A 24856-nucleotide genomic window follows, 5' to 3' on the forward strand; every position below is an offset into this window, starting at 1 on the left:
TATATGTGAATCAACTACGATCTTTCGAATACCTATGGTGGATGCATTAAGATTCTTGCACGAGAGCGCCCCAAAAAGGAGTATTTTTTTCCATACACTACCTACGTATGATATAAGTTTATTACTGGAAGGGCTTGGCACGTGAAATTTAAGATTTCCTATTAATATGGGCCCCATAGATCCTGCAGTAGATGATCCCATTTTTGGAGCTGACTTTGGAGCTGACTTTGGAGCCAATCACTTGCCACTATGGTCTATTTCTTAGGGGATGATTCACAAATAACCCTTTAAAGGGGTTGTCTCCTACCGGACAACTGATGATCTATCCACCGGATAGGTCATCAGTTTGTGATCGGTGTGGATCAAACACCCGGACCCCTCACCGATCAACTGCTCCGGCTGCCTCCGGGCACCGGATGTCCATACCGGAAGCCGATGGCTCCGGTCATGGAATAGCGCCCGAGCTGCAGTATTAAAGTGGCTAGTAGCAGAGCTGCAGTTCTGCAGCACGGCCGCTATGCAATGTCCTTAACCAACTGCCGGCTCCGTACCTTGCATACTGTGCAATGACATCCGGTGCCCACAGGCAGCTGGAACCACTGATCGGTGCGGAGTGAGGGTGTCGGACCCGCACCGATCACATGCTGATCGCCTATCCGGTGGATAGGTCATCAGTTGCTCGATAGTGGACAACCCCTTTATACCTTATTGATGATACGCCCTGTTGCAATGGCAAGATGAGGATGCAATTAAAAGTGGACGTGCACGGGTTCTGTATAGATGGAGCAATGATATTCTCTTGTCTGATGTTGAGCATGGGCACCTCTTTATCAGGAGAGATTCTGCTAACACTCTTTTAGGGAACTGCTATTTATATAATTACCTTATATATGCGTTATGGTTCATCAGTGGGCAATCCATGCCAGTGACCAAACTGCGATGAGGTCCTCCGTCATTCCACCCGCGTTAACAGCAGTCTCCGGCTAGAGGAGGAGACCTTGCTACTCCCCGCTAGATGAGCGCATCATATTGTCATCTGACTTTACATGATTGATGGCGGCGTGGACTTTGTTTCGTTTCTGGAGGAGTTTGTTTTCCCTTGTCAACGCAATACAAAGAAAAATGACTCCTTTTAATTCGAAATGTAGTAATTCAATTAAACGCCTTCATAAAAGCAATTGTGTTTATACAACGGGAAGATAATAAACTCCACTTCTCTGCCTGCAGCTCTGTAAAATGACAAAGCGTTCCCAAAATTTATTAGAGAAATTCTTCTACATGCTCACGATTTTACAATGACAAGTTTCTTCCAGTCTTATTCCGCAGACGGAAATTGGGAGACACCGGCCCCTGACTTCTACGACCCGCGTATAACGATGTATGGCAGTCCATAGGTAAAAAGCAAATTGTCTTGTGATGTCAGGATCATGTGACTGGCGTCAGGTAGGGGTAAAGTAAACGGCTTTGGGGCAATACGAGACCTTATGGTCGTTTTACACCGGCCAATTATCGGGCAAACGCTCGTTCACCGTCTGATCGTATAGTTTATGCAGCAATAAATATTATCGTTGTCGGCAGTGCATTTTGCTGTGTAAACAGGGAGACGCGCAGCTGACATGATGGAAATGTATGGGGGCGAGCGATCGATGGAACTTTCGCTCGTTCCCATACATAATCAATCATTGCTCCTTGTGAAATGTGCAAATGAGCGCCGATCAACGAGCTGTCTCGTCGATCGGTGCTAGTTTTCACGGCCCATATTGGCCAGTGTAAAAGGACCTCTAGATATAATGGCGCACATCCAGGACACACCACTACTGGAACGTGTGAACTCAGCGTTGGGGTCAATTCATATGGTAAAATCACAGTTTTTGTCACGATTTTACTGTGAATAGACCCTTACTTTCCCGGTGACATGTCAGAAGTTTTTATTGGTGGTGGTCAGATCACTGAGACCCCCACCAATCGCTAAAACGAAGCGGCAGAAGCGCTCGGATGAGCGCTGAGCCGCTTTGTTTCTGTTCAGCTTTTTCTGGAAATCAATGTATCGAAGTGCGGGCTCATAGACTTTCTGAGTTATATGGGATCTGCGTAGCTGGAGGTAGTGCAGGTTTCCTTCTGAAATCCTGGTGATTGTATGACTTTAGGGGGTGACCTTGGTTTTACAAAGCCCACCACAATCTTACTGTCGTAGCATTTCTTAATATGTTCTGAAGCTGATTGACCGGCACATGATGTGGTAACGGCCACCTGATGTTTCCGCTAGATAAAGTGGAGTATCTATAAGGGTTGCATAGGGGGCAAAAACAACCAGGCCCCAACACCTTTTGGAGCCCATAGTTCACAGAGCAGGATAAGAATATTCAGCAATGCAATGACTGTTCTAAATGCGTAACAATATTCCTGCTGGATGGAGCTCCCACTACACAAAATAAATATATACACCCACTGGCCATTTTTTAGAGACCCCCATCTAGTGACGTGTTGGACGTGCGGCCGACATTATAATAATGTATGGAGACGAGCGATCGGAGTAACGACCGCTCGTCCCCATCCATAGCTCCGTGTGACAGGAGCAAACGAGCGCCGATCAATGATGTCTCATTGATCGACGCTCCCTGTCCTGGCCGATTATCGGCCGGTGTAATAGGGTCTTTTATTCCTACTGTTCAGAAGTCCATCCCCAGGTATTAGAGGACCCAGAGTGACGAAAACATCCCCCCCACCATTACTGCACCGCCATAAACCAGAACTGTTCACATCTGACAGGAAGGGTTCATCGGATGCAATTTTCTCGCCTGTGCAGCGCCTGTTCATCAGAACGATTCTTCACACCCTCCTCTGATCACTTTCATGGACGAGTTATTTACGTCCACAGGATTCCCTTTCGCTGGGTGTTTTTCCTCGATCACACTATTCTGGGTATACTCTACACCGTTACACAAGAAAACCCCACAAGATTGTCAGTTTGTGAAATACTGGACAGTCCAGCACCCATGTCGTTGAGATCACTCGATTCCCCCATTCTAATGTGGAGTGCCACTGAAAACGATCCACGGAAAACTTGCTGACATGATGTTATTCTGCGTCTCGTGGTCACGGGTCTGATTTCCATACAGGGAAGATCTAATCGTGAAAGGGCCGGTGTCTCTAACAAAGTGATCATTTAGTGTATACTGTGTGTGTAAATAGATGTATGATAGATATATTTTTTTCCGACATAACCTGTCTTCCTTAGAAATCTGTTGCAATGCGGTCAACTTTTGTTGGTAACTGCGCTTTTCCTCTTATTGTTTTTTTGGGCTTCGCTGCACCACTGGCTAAACCCTATGTTGGATTTTCAGAATCGGATTGACTTTGAAAAACCATGGGAATTAAACGGGTTTTTCCATCAGGTTTTCCACAGGATACAGCACACGATATACAGTATATATCCACAGGATACAGCACACAATATACAGTATATATCCACAGGATACAGCACACGATATACAGTATATATCCACAGGATACAGCACACAATATACAGTATATACCCACAGGATACAGCACACGATATACAGTATATATCCACAGGATACAGCACACAATATACAGTATATATCCACAGGATACAGCACACGATATACAGTATATATCCACAGGATACAGCACACAATATACAGTATATATCCACAGGATACAGCACACAATATACAGTATATATCCACAGGATACAGCACACGATATACAGTATATATATCCACAGGATACAGCACACGATATACAGTATATATCCACAGGATACAGCACACAATATACAGTATATATCCACAGGATACAGCACACGATATACAGTATATATCCACAGGATACAGCACACAATATACAGTATATATCCACAGGATACAGCACACAATATACAGTATATACCCACAGGATACAGCACACGATATACAGTATATATCCACAGGATACAGCACACGATATACAGTATATACCCACAGGATACAGCACACAATATACAGTATATATCCACAGGATACAGCACACGATATACAGTATATATCCACAGGATACAGCACACAATATACAGTATATATCCACAGGATACAGCACACAATATACAGTATATACCCACAGGATACAGCACACGATATACAGTATATATCCACAGGATACAGCACACGATATACAGTATATATCCACAGGATACAGCACACGATATACAGTATATATCCACAGGATACAGCACACAATATACAGTATATATATCCACAGGATACAGAACATGATATACAGTATATATCCACAGGATACAGCACACAATATACAGTATATATCCACAGGATACAGCACACAATATACAGTATATATCCACAGGATACAGCACACGATATACAGTATATATCCACAGGATACAGAACACAATATACAGTATATATCCACAGGATACAGCACACAATATACAGTATATACCCACAGGATACAGCACACGATATACAGTATATATCCACAGGATACAGCACACGATATACAGTATATATCCACAGGATACAGCACACGATATACAGTATATACCCACAGGATACAGCACACGATATACAGTATATACCCACAGGATACAGCACACGATATACAGTATATATATCCACAGGATACAGCACACGATATACAGTATATACCCACAGGATACAGCACACGATATACAGTATATATCCACAGGATACAGCACACAATATACAGTATATACCCACAGGATACAGCACACGATATACAGTATATATCCACAGGATACAGCACACGATATACAGTATATATCCACAGGATACAGCACACGATATACAGTATATATCCACAGGATACAGCACACGATATACAGTATATACCCACAGGATACAGCACACGATATACAGTATATACCCACAGGATACAGCACACGATATACAGTATATATATCCACAGGATACAGCACACGATATACAGTATATACCCACAGGATACAGCACACGATATACAGTATATATCCACAGGATACAGCACACGATATACAGTATATACCCACAGGATACAGCACACAATATACAGTATATATTCACAGGATACAGCACACGATATACAGTATATATATCCACAGGATACAGCACACGATATACAGTATATATCCACAGGATACAGCACACGATATACAGTATATATATCCACAGGATACAGCACACGATATACAGTATATATCCACAGGATACAGCACACGATATACAGTATATATATCCACAGGATACAGCACACGATATACAGTATATATCCACAGGATACAGCACACGATATACAGTATATATCCACAGGATACAGCACACGATATACAGTATATATCCACAGGATACAGCACACGATATACAGTATATATCCACAGGATACAGCACACGATATACAGTATATATCCACAGGATACAGCACACAATATACAGTATATATCCACAGGATACAGCACACAATATACAGTATATATATCCACAGGATACAGCACACAATATACAGTATATATCCACAGGATACAGAACATAATATACAGTATATATCCACAGGATACAGAACATAATATACAGTATATATCCACAGGATACAGAACATAATATACAGTATATATCCACAGGATACAGCACACGATATACAGTATATATATCCACAGGATACAGCACACGATATACAGTATATATCCACAGGATACAGCACACGATATACAGTATATATATCCACAGGATACAGCACACAATATACAGTATATATATCCACAGGATACAGCACACAATATACAGTATATACCCACAGGATACAGCACACAATATACAGTATATATCCACAGGATACAGCACACGATATACAGTATATACCCACAGGATACAGAACATGATATACAGTATATATCCACAGGATACAGCACACGATATACAGTATATACCCACAGGATACAGCACACAATATACAGTATATATCCACAGGATACAGCACACGATATACAGTATATACCCACAGGATACAGAACATGATATACAGTATATATCCACAGGATACAGCACACAATATACAGTATATATCCACAGGATACAGCACACAATATACAGTATATACCCACAGGATACAGCACACAATATACAGTATATATCCACAGGATACAGAACATAATATACAGTATATATCCACAGGATACAGCACACGATATACAGTATATATCCACAGGATACAGCACACGATATACAGTATATACCCACAGGATACAGCACACGATATACAGTATATACCCACAGGATACAGCACACGATATACAGTATATATATCCACAGGATACAGCACACGATATACAGTATATACCCACAGGATACAGCACACGATATACAGTATATATCCACAGGATACAGCACACGATATACAGTATATATCCACAGGATACAGCACACGATATACAGTATATATATCCACAGGATACAGCACACCATATACAGTATATATCCACAGGATACAGCACACGATATACAGTATATATCCACAGGATACAGCACACAATATACAGTATATATCCACAGGATACAGCACACGATATACAGTATATATATCCACAGGATACAGCACACGATATACAGTATATATCCACAGGATACAGCACACGATATACAGTATATATCCACAGGATACAGCACACGATATACAGTATATATCCACAGGATACAGCACACGATATACAGTATATATCCACAGGATACAGCACACGATATACAGTATATATATCCACAGGATACAGCACACGATATACAGTATATATCCACAGGATACAGCACACGATATACAGTATATATATCCACAGGATACAGCACACGATATACAGTATATATCCACAGGATACAGCACACGATATACAGTATATATATCCACAGGATACAGCACACAATATACAGTATATATCCACAGGATACAGCACACAATATACAGTATATATCCACAGGATACAGCACACGATATACAGTATATATATCCACAGGATACAGCACACGATATACAGTATATATCCACAGGATACAGCACACGATATACAGTATATATCCACAGGATACAGCACACGATATACAGTATATATATCCACAGGATACAGCACACAATATACAGTATATATCCACAGGATACAGCACACAATATACAGTATATATCCACAGGATACAGCACACAATATACAGTATATATCCACAGGATACAGCACACGATATACAGTATATACCCACAGGATACAGCACACAATATACAGTATATATCCACAGGATACAGCACACGATATACAGTATATATCCACAGGATACAGCACACAATATACAGTATATATCCACAGGATACAGCACACGATATACAGTATATATCCACAGGATACAGCACACAATATACAGTATATATATCCACAGGATACAGCACACAATATACAGTATATATCCACAGGATACAGCACACAATATACAGTATATACCCACAGGATACAGCACACAATATACAGTATATATCCACAGGATACAGCACACGATATACAGTATATATCCACAGGATACAGCACACGATATACAGTATATATCCACAGGATACAGCACACGATATACAGTATATATATCCACAGGATACAGCACACGATATACAGTATATACCCGCAGGATACAGCACACGATATACAGTATATATCCACAGGATACAGCACACGATATACAGTATATTTATCCACAGGATACAGCACACGATATACAGTATATACCCACAGGATACAGCACACGATATACAGTATATATCCACAGGATACAGCACACGATATACAGTATATATCCACAGGATACAGCACACAATATACAGTATATATCCACAGGATACAGCACACGATATACAGTATATATATCCACAGGATACAGCACACGATATACAGTATATACCCACAGGATACAGCACACAATATACAGTATATATATCCACAGGATACAGCACACGATATACAGTATATATCCACAGGATACAGCACACAATATACAGTATATATCCACAGGATACAGCACACAATATACAGTATATATATCCACAGGATACAGCACACGATATACAGTATATACCCACAGGATACAGCACACAATATACAGTATATATATCCACAGGATACAGCACACGATATACAGTATATATCCACAGGATACAGCACACGATATACAGTATATATCCACAGGATACAGCACACAATATACAGTATATATCCACAGGATACAGCACACAATATACAGTATATATCCACAGGATACAGCACACAATATACAGTATATATCCACAGGATACAGCACACAATATACAGTATATATATCCACAGGATACAGCACACAATATACAGTATATATCCACAGGATACAGCACACAATATACAGTATATACCCACAGGTTACAGCACACAATATACAGTATATATCCACAGGATACAGCACACGATATACAGTATATACCCACAGGATACAGCACACGATATACAGTATATACCCACAGGATACAGCACACGATATACAGTATATATCCACAGGATACAGCACACAATATACAGTATATACCCACAGGATACAGCACACGATATACAGTATATATCCACAGGATACAGCACACGATATACAGTATATATATCCACAGGATACAGCACACAATATACAGTATATATCCACAGGATACAGCACACGATATACAGTATATACCCACAGGATACAGCACACGATATACAGTATATATCCACAGGATACAGCACACGATATACAGTATATATCCACAGGATACAGCACACGATATACAGTATATATATCCACAGGATACAGCACACAATATACAGTATATATCCACAGGATACAGCACACGATATACAGTATATATCCACAGGATACAGCACACGATATACAGTATATACCCACAGGATACAGCACACGATATACAGTATATATCCACAGGATACAGCACACGATATACAGTATATATCCACAGGATACAGCACACGATATACAGTATATATCCACAGGATACAGCACACAATATACAGTATATATATCCACAGGATACAGCACACGATATACAGTATATATCCACAGGATACAGCACACGATATACAGTATATATCCACAGGATACAGCACACAATATACAGTATATATCCACAGGATACAGCACACAATATACAGTATATATATCCACAGGATACAGCACACGATATACAGTATATATCCACAGGATACAGCACACGATATACAGTATATAGATCCACAGGATACAGCACACAATATACAGTATATATCCACAGGATACAGCACACGATATACAGTATATAGATCCACAGGATACAGCACACAATATACAGTATATATCCACAGGATACAGCACACGATATACAGTATATATCCACAGGATACAGCACACAATATACAGTATATATCCACAGGATACAGCACACGATATACAGTATATATCCACAGGATACAGCACACGATATACAGTATATATCCACAGGATACAGCACACGATATACAGTATATAGATCCACAGGATACAGCACACAATATACAGTATATATCCACAGGATACAGCACACGATATACAGTATATATCCACAGGATACAGCACACAATATACAGTATATATCCACAGGATACAGCACACGATATACAGTATATATCCACAGGATACAGCACACAATATACAGTATATATCCACAGGATACAGCACACAATTTACAGTATATATACACAGGATATGTCACAAATGTCAGATAGATGCGAGTCCCACCTATCTCTAGAACGGGGCCCCCTAAACCCTGTTCTACCGCTCTGTGTTCCTGCTGATGCGTGGATATGTCATAATTGTCCCTGATAGGAAAAAAAAACCTTTTAAGTCAGAAAAATTCATATAGCCGCGTAACAGCCGAAGAAATACTGCACTAAATTGCCTCGTTAAAAAAACAAACAAGCAACTTTTTAAAATTGCATGTACTTTCAGCAAAATAAGATCTGCCTTGTCAATGCGTTTTTTAGATGCAGCGAAACGCGTTTTTCAGTCACATCTCAACCGCACCGTGTCAATTTATTTTAGGACCGTGGTGGGGTTTCCAATGGGGCACAGGACTCCAAAGTTGATCTATATAGAAAGCAAAGAAGGAAAAACCCAAGTTCCATTATCATGAATTTCCTACTTTTTGGACACTAAACTTTGTTACGTTTTGTTTTATATGTAGAAGACCTGTAAACCTGCACCGCGTTGGTCTTTTACGTATATTGTAGATCTATCGTTTAGTAGGATTATTATGTTTATTGGACATGAGGATACAGTTGATCCAGGAACTTTCCGGCTACTCCCCTCCTCCTCAGACTCCATTATTTGCCGTCTTCTCGGTAGGTATCATCTCTCAGGAAGCACATCGCCCACGGACGGCCCTCTCATTATGTTACCGCCAAGAGATAACGTCCAGTGCTGCCGTTGGGCAGATTTGTGCAGAACATAATGAGAATTTCATTTCATTTCCAAAATCCTTTGACGTGGCGTTGTAATGCCGGAGCCGGGACGCTGCTGTTGGGATTCATAGAACTTCCTACAGAAATCTATTTCTCAGGTTGTAGAACTACAATAATACAGACACGTTACTTGTGCAGATCTTAAAGGGGTTTCTGATAATTGACTTGCATGGCAAATCTACTGGATATTGAAAGGAGTCTTACCGTAAAAGTTGATCGCCATATAGCGCTATTTCATGTTGTTATAGAGACTATTCAGATGATTTTCCTTTCACTGATAAATATGTGCACAGGTTTTCTGTCAATGATGGATCTGTCCGGCCAAGGAACTACATCTGAAAAATGGCAAATGTAATTCTTTGTTTTTTTGGTCTGAAATAGCGATTTAGGTTTGTGCAAAGTAAAGCCCCAAGTTTGGATTGGTGGGGGTCCGAGCACGGAGACCCCAACCAATCTCTAGAACGAAGCAACAGAAGTGCCCGTGTGATCGCTCAGCCGCTTCGTGTCTGTTCGGCTTTTTCCGGGTCCGTACACAGATACATTTATTTCCGGAAAAAGCCGAACAGACACGAAGCGGCCGAGCGCTCGCACATATCAGAAGTTTATCAAACGTTTAGCTACTCTTTATTATGTGTATGTAATTATTGTGTAATGAAGAGTTCTGCGACCTTCTGATATACTTTGTGTTTCAGTTCCTCACCATTTCTTTGATGTCTGCTTGTGTCAGTGAATAGAAGCCTTGTTGACATCCTAGGGCTAAAAAAAAAAGTCTCCTGATCATGTCCAACTGACTCTACATTAAGCAAATGTGAAATTAACTTTTTTTGTAACTATATCTTTACAATCAATTTTTTTTTTTTTTTTCTCCCCACAAATTTTCACGTTTCTTTAGGGCCTGTTCACATCAGAGGTGAACCCCTCAACGAAAAGGCAAACGGAAACCTAAGCTTCCGTTTGCATCACCATTGATATCAATGGGGACGGAAATGTTGCTAAAGATTTCCGTTTGTCACCGTCGTGTAAGGGTTCCGTTGTTTTGACGGAATGAATAGCGCAGTCAACCACGGTATTGATTCCGTCAAAACGACGGAACCCTTGCCCAATGATGACCAATGGAAACCATTTGCATCGGATCCGTCACCATTGAAATCAATATTGATGAAAATGGAAACATGGTTTCCGGTTGTGTCAGTCAGGGTTCCGTTCTGATGGAAACCTCAGACGGAACGTCAGAACGGAGCCGCGAGGCCGATGTGAACGAAGCCTTAGTTTTAATATTTTCTGCCAGTTTAGGTGGAACTGCACTTTAAAGGGGTTTTCCACCCTCCATAAATATTTTGCAAACAACTGACAATGGTATAAAATAACCAATCCCCCGCCGCTCCTCTGGTCCCCCGCCAGTTTTTATTTACTCGCCCCAAGCCATGACGTATCGTCTCTACATGTGACTACTGCAGCCAATACAGGCTGCTGTAAACCTACATTTTGCAGACAGACCCACTGAGACCCTCCTCTATTATAGGATCACGCTCCTTCAGTCTTCTATTTTCATGCATTAATTTACTTGTATAATAAAGGTGGAGTTACACTTTACAGACAGATTGGCCATTACTATCCGTTGACTCTTAGGCCCCATGCACACGACCGTAAAAAACCTCCGTTTTTTCGGACCGCGATTGCGGTCCGCAAAAACGGAGCCATTCACTTTCATTGAACACTGACACCTTTCCGTAGCACTACGGAAGGGTGTCCGTGCCGTGGAAATGTTCCGGGGATTATGAAACATGTCCGTTCTTTCGCATTTTGCAGGCCGTGCTCCCATACTTTGTATGGGAGCACGACCCGAAAATGCGGCTGTCAGTCAGCGGCCGGCCGTGCCCGCAATCGCGGGCCGTGATTGCGGGCACGGTCGTGTGCATGGGGCCTTAGGGTATGTTCACACGGACTATCTTCAGCCGTTTTCCGGGCCATAAACGGCCAAATGATCGGAAGCGGAACGCCTACAAACATCTGGCCATCGATTTCAATGGGAAATACGACGTTCTGTTCAGACAGGGCGTTTTTTTTACGCCTCGTTTTCCAAAAGCGGCACGTAAAGACGCCCTGCGAAAAAGAAGTGCATGTCACTTCTTGGGGCCTTTTTGGAGCCGTTTTTCATTGACTCTAAAAAAAGAAAAACCGCTCCAAAAACGGCCGTAAAAAAACGCGAGTTGCTTAAAAAACGTCTGAAAATCAGGAGCTGTTTCCCCTTCAAAACCGCTCCATATTTTCAGACGTTTTCAGTTCAGCATGTGAACATAACCTTAAAGAAACAAGTGCAGATTAGAGGTCCGGAGGAGGTTTGAGATGCTTCCTCTAGCGCCACCTAGAGCTCAGATAACCGGCCAAACGGATGAGCAAATGTATGACTTTATTTCAGAAGATAATACGTCTCCCAATACCTTGAGCTAGTAAAATCTCATTACTTGTATGGGGACATATCTGGAAAGCTCTTGTGTTTCTACATCACGTCAGTTACTCGGTGCGGTACGTTCCGCTTGCCCAGGGCTTGCTATGTGATGACATTTGTAAGTTAATTATCTCTTAAATCCCCCCGACCGTTTAATTTTCTACAGCTGCCGGTGCTTATTCTTTTTTTTTTTTTTTAGTTTTTTTTTTTTTAGCTTTTTGCATGACTTTTTTTTCAAAAGTTGTGCTAGGAGTAAAGTCCTATTTTTTAGTTAATTGCCTGAACTTCCAAGACGAGGTAATTTTGGGGAAACAGCTTGGTTTGTATGTTTGTCCAAATAAAGAGCAAAAGTAAAATCACTCTTGGGGTAAATGACCGAGACAGGAAGCCAAGCCTGAATTTGTGGAAATTTCGGCACAGTGGGGGCAGTTTAATAGCAAGGTCATTCTAGACCCTGCTCCAATCCCAGCATCTTGTACTTGTGGTTTCGGGCGAGTTCTTTTATTTCCTTGTTCATTAGGCACAAAAATTAGAGTGTCAGCTCTGCAGGGGAGTAATTGGTTTCTGTAAAAACCATATGTAGTGTCCTGCTCAACCGCTGATATTACATTCCTCACTCCCCCCGATAGAGAGACTCGTCTGCATCATAAGCAGCAGCACAGGGCCTCGGAAAAAATAATATAATCCCCCAGTTTTAGTGGTGATAGAAACGTACGAGGGAACGAATTTTAAATCACTGACAAATTGTGTAAAGTTAAACAGCGGTTTATAGACCAAAATCTACAGCTGCCACCTCCGGTGGCTCGTAATATTCGGAAAGACCGCTGACCCCTCTGCTTTGGCGAAATATCTCCTAACCGCCCTCGTAAAATATCCATTTGTGGGAAGTGTTCACATTTGGGACTAGAGGGATAATAGTTGCATTACACTTTTTCTGCAAGATATCGGCAATGTAACCGAGCCTGACGTTATGTGGACCCAATGCAGCAAGACCGGCTGAGGCACGGGGCACACGGTAGAAGCATTATCAGATGGCTAGCCGTCACGGGCATCCTATATCTTGCCAACATCACATACATATATATTGAACACAAATAAAAAGCTATGTTAATCTCAGGGGTAGACTCGGAGATGAGTGCATGGGGCAATGCAGGAGGATGTAGTTGTGGAGGACGTTCACAGAGTCCCTTTCGAGGCTCCTTGGTGAAGAGTCCAGTAGAGAACCCCGATCTGATCGACTTTACCACCGTTTCAATTGGTTGGCAATTTCACACTAAGATATTATCAGTATAAGACCTTATTCACACGAGCATGTCCAATTTGTGTCCGTAAAAAAATGGGACGCTTTTCTTGCATATGCCGGTCCGTGTTGCGTCAGTGCGGTTTCCGTGTCATCCGTTTTTCTAGTCCGTGTTTCTCCTCTGACAGCACGTCATGGTTTGACTTTTTTCTCCGCATTTCTTTAGCAACTGATGCGTGGAAAACAGGCAGGAGTCGTCCTTGTGCTGTCCGTTTTTTTCTCGCATCCATGGGTGAGTCCGATCCGTAAAAACAGATCAGAATTAGAAATGCGATGGGGTTCGCGCAAAGGACGCGCGCTCCATGAAAAAACATGGATGTGTGAATAGTCCCATTGACAACACAAGGCAGCACCATCCATTAGTGACGGACGTCGCGTACCAGAGCGTGTTCCATATTAACTATATCCTTTATACTTCACTACTAGAGCAATCCAACTCTCTGGTGAAGGTCTTTCTAAACCGAAAACGTTTACTACTTAATATTGTGGATTGCAAAATAAAAAATACAATTATCGAAATCATTGAGTGCCGAGTCTTCTACTGATAGTTACTACGGAGTAGAATCCTATTTGAGCATCTATTACAATCAGAGTGCCATATATCCTCTTCACTTCACAGGAAGATGTCACTGCCAGGATTAGTGATGTCACTGCCAGGATTAGTGATGTCACTGCCAGGATTAGTGATGTCACTGCCAGGATTAGTGATGTCACTATTCCTAGTCCAGGCAGTTCCCGCCCCCTCTCCTGCTCTGCTTAAACAATAGCTCCACTTTCATTGATTTTTTCTGCTTGACAACCTTCCGCTTTCTCAGTAGGTGTTATTAAAGCCTCGCTGCCATGAGAGGACGGTGGTGGGCCTGCATCTTACTGAATAGGACATTTGGGAAGAGCATTGTAAGGAGAGGCCTGTCAGTCACCTGTTGTCAGCCAATCAGAATCACTGGGAGTGTTTTCAGCAATGCTGACTGGCTGAGAGCAGCTGACGGACAGGCCTCTGCTCACAATGCTCCTCCCATATGTTCTTTTAAAGGGAACCTGTCACCAGCATTTCACCTAATTATCTTCTAAGTAGCTCTGTACCTTTTAATATTCAATTTTAGTGTTCCCGCACCATATGCTAATGAGCAGAAAAGAGTCATATCTTCATTCCTCAAGCCTTTCCGTGTTAACCCCGCCTCCTTACTTTTGATTTCGGCATTCAGGGCGGGCCAGTTTTCGGCGGTGGGCGGGCATAAGAAGAGGGATGAACGAGATTGCCGGATTATTACCATAAAGGTCGCAAAATGTTTGCAGACCGTTATTTACGGTCGGAGGAGTTTAGGAGCGAGGATAATGGCAATGAACTTTTGACGGCAGCGGCCAGCGAGGGGCGCGGAGAGGTCAATAGGTGAAATGCTGGTGACAGGTGCTCTTTAAGTTGGATGCAGCCCCAGTCTACAGCTCGGTGATTAGACTACGATTGTAAGGCCTTGTTCACATGGCGCTAAAAAAACCCGACATGTAAACGTGTCAAAAAAGCTATCGTTTTTGTAAAGCGCTTTTTAAACTGCAGGAGTTTGACGTGTTTTGTGCGTGCTTTCGGCGCGTTATTTGGGAACATAATTAGAAATCCCATTGACTAGGTGAATTAGGCGCGTGTTTTGTGCTAAAGTATTGACCTGGCGCTTATTCTTATAAAAAGAACACGGATGCACGAACAGCGGGTTTTCCCATTGATGTTAATGAGAAGCTTAAATCAAGCGGTTTTTTTGGCATGTAAAAAACTAGCCAAAGAGCGCATCAGGTACACGCCATGTGAACAGGGCTTAAATTAGAAAATCATATGATAACTAATACGTAAAACGCAGAAACTGCATTGGAATCTGCGCCAAAAAGCCGCCAAAATCACCTATTGATTTCAATGGGAGGCGGATGCGTTTTTTCCCGGAGCAGCTTTTAGCCTCTCGCGGTAAAAAGGAAAAAGCGTCATGCTCTTTCTTGCTGCAGTTTTTATTCGAGGCGTTCTTTGCCCGTGGTGCTCAATGGCCACGGCCCAAAAAGGCAGCGAAAAACCGCGGCAAGAAAGTGCAGGCAGGTCAAAAATTCCTGAAGGCGTTTTGAGGCAGATTTTTCTGCTTGCAAAAAAAACTCAGTGTGAACAGGGCCTTATAGTTTGGATGAACAACCCTGATAATAATTAATATTTCTATTAGGTTTCTATTTCGAGTCACATTGTCTGTTCTTCCGACCAATATGGCTTCCATCTGAAAAGAATTCCCAAGGTCTTGTATAGACGAGGATATGGGATTGTCTTCTGGGCTAGATGTGATTGCATTCGTGAGATCGCTCAGTATACCATATTGTGTCATATCCTATAGACTCCCTGTAATGTATCCTTTCTATTCTATCTTGGTTCGTTGTCCTGATCACTGGTATGATGCCCAAATATAAGTGATGACATGGATTACTCCCGACCTCGGAGATGTATCTTTTCCACCATATTTCTATTATTCGGAGCCATTGACAGCTGTGTAATAAGATCACACATGGTTTCCCTATCAGTGTGAAGTGGTGAACCCATCAGCTATAAAGTGTAATATTAGGAGTGCGCGTCTTTCTTATTGTTAATGTCAAGTGGTAACACGATCCCTTCTGTGCTATGAATAATGGCCCATTTTATGATCCCTGCGATTCGTTAATGTCATTGCCGGCATACCGAGAATAGGGGACGTTCCTTACCCGGAGCTTTGCTGCACATAATGTTACCACGAGCTCGGACTCCTGAAGAACGATGACCAGACGGATCTCAGACCAGTCGTTCTGTGACTATTCGGCTACGTTAAGGGTATGTTCACACACACTAATTACGGACGTAATTCGGGCGTTTTTGCCCCGAATTACGTCCGAAAATAGTGCCTCAATAGCGCTGACAAACATCTGCCCATTGAAAGCAATGGGCAGACGTTTGTCTGTTCACACGAGGCGTAATTTACGCGCCGCTGTCAAATGACGGCGCGGAAATAGACGCCCGCGTCAAAGAAGTGACCTGTCACTTCTTTGGCCGTAATTAGAGCCGTTATTCATTGACTCCAATGAATAGCAGCGCCAATTACGTCCGTAATTGACGCGGCTTTCAAGCGCCTGCACATGCCGTTACGGCTGAAATTACGGGGATGTTTTCAGGCTGAAACATCCCCGTAATTTCAGACTTACGGACGCCCTCGTGTGAACATACCCTCACACTTAACAAAAACGGCTGAAAATACGCAGCTGTTTTCAAGGGAAAACCGCTCCTGATTTTCAGACGTTTGTTTTTTTAGCAACTCGCGTTTTTCGGGATGTTTTTAAGGCTGGGTTCACACGACCTATTTTCAGACATAAATGAGGCGTATTATGCCTCGTTTTACGTCTGAAAATACGGCTCCAATACGTCGGCAAACATCTGCCCATTCATTTGAATGGGTTTGCCGACGTACTGTGCAGACGACCTGTTATTTACGCGTCGTCGTTTGACAGCTGTCAAAAGACGACGCGTAAAAATACAGCCTCGTCAAAAGAAGTGCAGGACACTTCTATACATTATATGCGGGACACTTCTATACATTATATGCGGGACACTTCTATACATTATATGCGGGACACTTCTATACATTATATGCGGGACACTTCTATACATTATATGCGGGACACTTCTATACATTATATGCGGGACACTTCTATACATTATATGCGGGACACTTCTATACATTATATGCGGGACACTTCTATACATTATATGCGGGACACTTCTATACGTTCTATGCGGGACACTTCTATACATTATATGCGGGACGCTTATATACATTATATGCGGGACACTTCTATACATTATATGCAGGACACTTATATACATTATATGCAGGACACTTATATACATTATATGCAGGACACTTATATACATTATATGCGGGACACTTCTATACATTATATGCGGGACACTTCTATACATTATATGCGGGACACTTCTATACATTATATGCGGGACACTTCTATACATTATATGCGGGACACTTCTATACATTATATGCGGGACACTTCTATACATTATATGCGGGACACTTCTATACGTTCTATGCGGGACACTTCTATACATTATATGCGGGACGCTTATATACATTATATGCGGGACACTTCTATACATTATATGCAGGACACTTATATACATTATATGCAGGACACTTATATACATTATATGCAGGACACTTATATACATTATATGCGGGACACTTATATACATTATATGCGGGACACTTCTATACATTATATGCGGGACGCTTATATACATTATATGCGGGACACTTCTATACGTTCTATGCGGGACACTTCTATACATTATATGCGGGACACTTCTATACATTATATGCGGGACACTTCTATACATTATATGCGGGACACTTATATACATTATATGCAGGACACTTATATACATTATATGCGGGACACTTCTATACATTATATGCAGGACACTTATATACATTATATGCGGGACACTTCTATACGTTCTATGCGGGACACTTCTATACATTATATGCGGGACACTTCTATACATTATATGTGGGACACTTCTATACATTATATGCGGGACACTTATATACATTATATGCGGGACACTTCTATACATTATATGCGGGACACTTATATACATTATATGCAGGACACTTATATACATTATATGCAGGACACTTATATACATTATATGCGGGACACTTATATACATTATATGCGGGACACTTATATACATTATATGCAGGACACTTATATACATTATATGCGGGACACTTCTATACATTATATGCGGGACACTTCTATACATTATATGCGGGACACTTCTATACATTATATGCGGGACACTTCTATACATTATATGCGGGACACTTCTATACATTATATGCGGGACACTTCTATACATTATATGCGGGACACTTCTATACGTTCTATGCGGGACACTTCTATACATTATATGCGGGACGCTTATATACATTATATGCGGGACACTTCTATACATTATATGCAGGACACTTATATACATTATATGCAGGACACTTATATACATTATATGCAGGACACTTATATACATTATATGCGGGACACTTATATACATTATATGCGGGACACTTCTATACATTATATGCGGGACGCTTATATACATTATATGCGGGACACTTCTATACGTTCTATGCGGGACACTTCTATACATTATATGCGGGACACTTCTATACATTATATGCGGGACACTTCTATACATTATATGCGGGACACTTATATACATTATATGCAGGACACTTATATACATTATATGCGGGACACTTCTATACATTATATGCAGGACACTTATATACATTATATGCGGGACACTTCTATACGTTCTATGCGGGACACTTCTATACATTATATGCGGGACACTTCTATACATTATATGTGGGACACTTATATACATTATATGCGGGACACTTCTATACATTATATGCGGGACACTTATATACATTATATGCGGGACACTTCTATACATTATATGTGGGACACTTCTATACATTATATGCGGGACACTTCTATACATTATATGCGGGACACTTATATACATTATATGCGGGACACTTCTATACATTATATGTGGGACACTTCTATACATTATATGCGGGACACTTATATACATTATATGCGGGACACTTCTATACATTATATGCGGGACACTTATATACATTATATGCAGGACACTTATATACATTATATGCAGGACACTTATATACATTATATGCGGGACACTTATATACATTATATGCGGGACACTTATATACATTATATGCGGGACACTTCTTTGGACGTTTTTGGAGACGTTTTCTCATAGACTCCAATGAAAACAGCTCCAAAAACGGACGTAAAAAAAGGCTGCGAAAACGCAGCGAAAAACGCCGCGAAAAACGTGAGTTGCTCAAAAAACTTCTGAAAATCAGGGGCTGTTTTCCCTTGAAAACAGCTCCGTATTTTCAGACGTTTTTGGTCAATACGTGTGCACATACCCTTACGGTGGTTCTTGGATCTGTTTTTCTATGGAGTCAATCAAAAAACAGCTCAAGAAGTGACATGCACTTCTTTTTCGCGGGCGTTTTTTTTTACGCGCCCGGTTTTCAAAATGGCCGCATAAAAAACGTCCCGTCGGAGCAAAACGCTGTTTTTTTCCCATTTAAATCAATGGAGGCGTTCTACTTCCGATTTTTCCAAAAATAAGCCGTGTAAATATTCCCTTAAGGCCCCGTGCACGCGAACGTGCTTTTTCGGCCGCAATTCCGACCTGAAAATCACAGCCGTGCACATGGCTACGGTCGTGTGCATGAGGCCTAAGTTGGACTAGAAAATAACACAAAACTTGACTTTTCCATTTATTATTAGTATTATTATTATTAGTATTATTAGTATTATTATTATTATTAGTATTATTATTAGTATTATTATTATTAGTATTATTATTATTATTAGTATTATTATTAGTATTATTATTATTAGTATTATTATTATTATTACTATATCTTTTTACTATTCTCTGTCCCACTCCGAGTTTGCTTTACCGTATCATTTCCCTACCACTGATACATGTGAACAATGCTAGCGCCGATTTCACCAACGACTTTTTAGAATTACTATGTTTTTTCAATTTTGTAACAAAACAGAAGAGTTTTAATTAAAGAGGTTATTAGAGGAGTATTCCAATCTTAAGGCTACATGTGCACATTGCGTATTTTGCTGCGAAGAATACACAATAAAACCGCAGCAATACGCAGGCAAAAAAACGCACCTAAAAACCGCGTTTACTTTTTGGTGCGTTTTTCGGCGTGTTTTCATGCTGCAGATTTTGGTGCGATTTTCCTCAGCATTAGGTATATACAATTCGCGAGCGGAAACGCAGGATAAATTGACATGCGGATTTTAAAATCCGCACCGCAGTTCAATTTACGTGCAGAAAAATACCGCAGCGTGCACATGAGATTTCCTGGAATCTGCCGCACGCAAATACGCGCAGCAAAACCAGACGTAATACGCATTGTGTGCGTTGACCCTAAAGGGTAACTAACCTTTCAGAAAACTTCTGACATGTCCGTGACATGTCAGAAGTTTTGATCGGTGGGGGTCCAAGCACTGAGACCCCCACCGATCGCTAAAACGAAGCGGCAGAAGCGCTCTGGTGAGCGATGAGCCTCTTAGTTTCCCACCAGCTATTTTCGGAAAGCCGGTGCACGGGCCCATAGACTTTCTATAAAGTTTAGTTACCCTTTGAGAAAGAATTGAATATTGCCAGGACATGCCATCGCTTCACGATCGGTGAGGGTCCTCTGGGACCTCTGCCTATACCGAGAGCAAAGACGCAACGCAGACGCGTTTACTGTGAAGGGGCCGCAGCGCTACATTCTGAGATCCCATATCTTAGGATCATAGCGGTCCCTTCAGACCCCTTTTAAGATTTATGTGAATAAAGCTCTTTTAATGTAATGCAACTTCCTAATACACTTTGGGTTTGAATTCCTAACGGTTTTCAAGTTCTCTGCTTGCTGTCAGTGAAAAGTGCTGGCTGAAAACCTGTTCTGACCTAGTCATACTTTCATACAGCTGCAGTTGGTTATGATGTATTGGTGGAGTTTAGAGCAGATATTTATATCACTGGTACATGGTAACAAGCTGCAGCTGCGTGAAAGCATGACAGTATAATGTAATAAAAAGATATCTGCTTCCTTTTTCTTGTCAAAAGTCATTTACAGTTTAATTGCATCTCCAGACAAGTTCTCGTAGCGGTAACATCAAAGAGAAACGACCATGTCCTTAATATGTCATGAAAATGGGACCATTCTGATACACGGAGAGCGTTCACTCGGCATCGCACGGTGTATTATATAATCGGTGCAAGTGTATAATTGTTTAATGTAAAACTCAAGATCTCAACGTGATCAAATTCTTTTCTTTCCCCAGATTTCAAGAGGATATTCCTGATGCCCTGATCAGTCCGGTTACATAAAAGGTAATCCATGTCCTTGTCTGGGACCGCAGCGTCTGATATGTAGAGTTCAGTGGTCTTAACGTAGTTATTGAACTAGTCGATTTCCGTTTATAACCACGCCGCCTAGGCGTATACATTGCACGACGGATACCACAGGTGCCCAGCGAACTCCATTCACTTACAAGGGGTTCCGCCATGGCGTTCGGCATTCTTCCTATTAAATCTTCAGGGCTGCCAACGGAGGCGACATGCGGAGCCTCTGACGACAGTGTGAACATAGCCTAATAAACAATCTATATGTTCTTCACTTCATGGACCCTGTGGTTCGGTTAAGTGGAACTTTGGGGGTCCGGATTTAACATCCAATACGTCCTTCAAAATGAGGCTTTAGTTTGTATCCATGATTTGCAGTAGTTCCTAGGTCTACACTATATAGACGATGTATAATGCTAGCAGCATATAGAGTAGTTATAAGTAACGAGGCATCGTTACCTGTAGTCGTTATGATGAATGTACAGTAAGTGGTTTTCTGATTACATGCGGGATGATATTCTTGTACATTATCTTGCAGAGCATAAAAGCCGCAGTCCAGACAGCCCGGCGTGTTGTGGTTACGGTCATGTTTTAGCACAGGAAACAAATGTTGGTAAACCAGAATTGTAAAAACCTTCACAGGCTTCCCTGACCTGGCTGGCCGGCTGCCCCTTCTGCATAAGCTCTGACAAATTGTGATCCTTGAGTAGTTATTCAGAAGGCGCTTCAAAAACACGGCGTACATTTTTTCAGTTTTTGATATTTCCTTTTGCTTTTAGAGACCACCTATTCCGCAGCGCTGTACAGCGATTAATGTTCCTATCGGTACTTGTCTTTAGTGGGGCTCACAATCTGATTTTCCTATCTCGTACACACAAAAAGGGGCTATCCCATGAATTATTTTTATACCAAAAGTAATTATCAGTGTTTCTTGCATCCCCCAAAAAAAACAACTCTTTTTTTTTTTTTTTTTTGCTCCCATGTGTCCTCCTTGATGCTGGTGCTAATCTGTGGTGCTGGGGGATGGGCATTTGAGGAGAATTAGTCCCATTCACCCTCTGACAAAATAGTACCTTCTTACTTTCCCTGCAGAAAGTGTCTCCTCCGCGTATAGCCATGCTAGTATATAGGTTCCTTCCATAAAAACGAAAAAGAAGGCTGCTCCTCAGCTTGTCAGTGTCCTCTGCTATATTACCATGCTATTGTAGAGGTCTGTTCCTTCCCTGACAAGCAGGGCAAAAAAATATTTCTATTGGCTGTTCCTCAGCTTGTCAGTGACCTCTGCTATATTACCATGCTATTGTAGAGGTCTGCTCCTTCCCGAACAAGCAGGGCCGAAGACTGTTTCTATTGGCTGCTTATCAGTGACCTCTGCTATATTACCATGCTATTGTAGAGGTCTGTTCCTTCCCTGACAAGCAGGGCAAAAAAATATTTCTATTGGCTGTTCCTCAGCTTGTCAGTGGCCCCTGCTATATAACCATGCTATTGTAGAGGTCTGCTCCTTCCCTGACAAGCAGGGCCGAAGACTGTTTCTATTGGCTGCTTATCAGTGACCTCTGCTATATTACAATGCTATTGTAGAGGTCTGTTCCTTCCCTGACAAGCAGGGCAAAAAAATATTTCTATTGGCTGTACCTCAGCTTGTCAGTGACCTCTGCTATATTACCATGCTATTGTAGAGGTCTGCTCCTTCCATGACAAGCAGGGCCGAAGACTGTTTCTATTGACTGCTTATCAGTGACCTCTGCTATATTACCATGCTATTGTAGAGGTCTGTTCCTTCCCTGACAAGCAGGGCAAAAAAATATTTATATTGGCTGCTCCTCCGCTTATCAGTGGCCCCTGCTATATTACCATGCTACTGCAGAGGTCTGCTCCTTCCCTGACAAGCAGGGCAGAAAACGATTTCTGTTGGCTGCTCTCCAGTGAACAGAGGATCAGATCACTATTCAGAGACTTGGCTATGGGAAGAGTTTTCGTGTCCACCATCACACCGCTCATTAGGTGGACGTGCACATTGCTATACACTGAACACCAGGTGGTGCCATACTATGTAAGCAAATGTCAGAACTCTTTACTATATTTTTTATTTTTAACACAATGTAAATTGCAAACGTGTTCACTTTTTTTTATGATCGATACAATAAATATAATATTTAATGGTGGGATTATCCCATTAAGGCCAATTAACCTATAAGTATCGTTTTTGGAGTGTTAAAGAAAACCAAAGGATTCATAGGAAACCCATGCAGGCAATTCCTGAGAAATTCTGTTTCTGACATTATGCAAACATATCGAATGTGCATTTGTGATATCACGGCCGTGTTTACACGTCCACTGCGGAGGCCTAGAAATATAAAGCAAATTTGCTGCATAATCCACATGCAGATTTTGCTTCATATTTTGGCCACATTTCACTTTCTGCATTGCAATGTGGCAAAAATCCAGATTTTATTTTTTGGAGTGTTCACCCTATGTCCTGTTGTCTCTTTAAACATCAGTAAGTGGCATAATCTCCCCGAGTGTTACTGATGTTGGGTATCT

General features: G+C 41.4%; 1 protein-coding gene across 8 annotated transcripts in view; it reads left to right on the forward strand.

The window, feature by feature from the left end:
• Positions 1 to 24856, forward strand: part of PKNOX2 (PBX/knotted 1 homeobox 2) — a 311562-nt gene that overhangs the window by 127531 nt on the left and 159175 nt on the right. For all 8 annotated transcript variants that reach the window (XM_075839218.1, XM_075839224.1, XM_075839221.1 and 5 more), the window contains exon 3: positions 22249 to 22297. The gene's annotated coding sequence lies outside the window, so the exon portion shown is untranslated. The remainder of the gene's footprint in view (positions 1 to 22248; positions 22298 to 24856) is intronic.

This window comes from Rhinoderma darwinii, chromosome 10 (genome assembly GCF_050947455.1).
Source record: "Rhinoderma darwinii isolate aRhiDar2 chromosome 10, aRhiDar2.hap1, whole genome shotgun sequence".
NCBI lineage: Eukaryota > Metazoa > Chordata > Amphibia > Anura > Rhinodermatidae > Rhinoderma > Rhinoderma darwinii.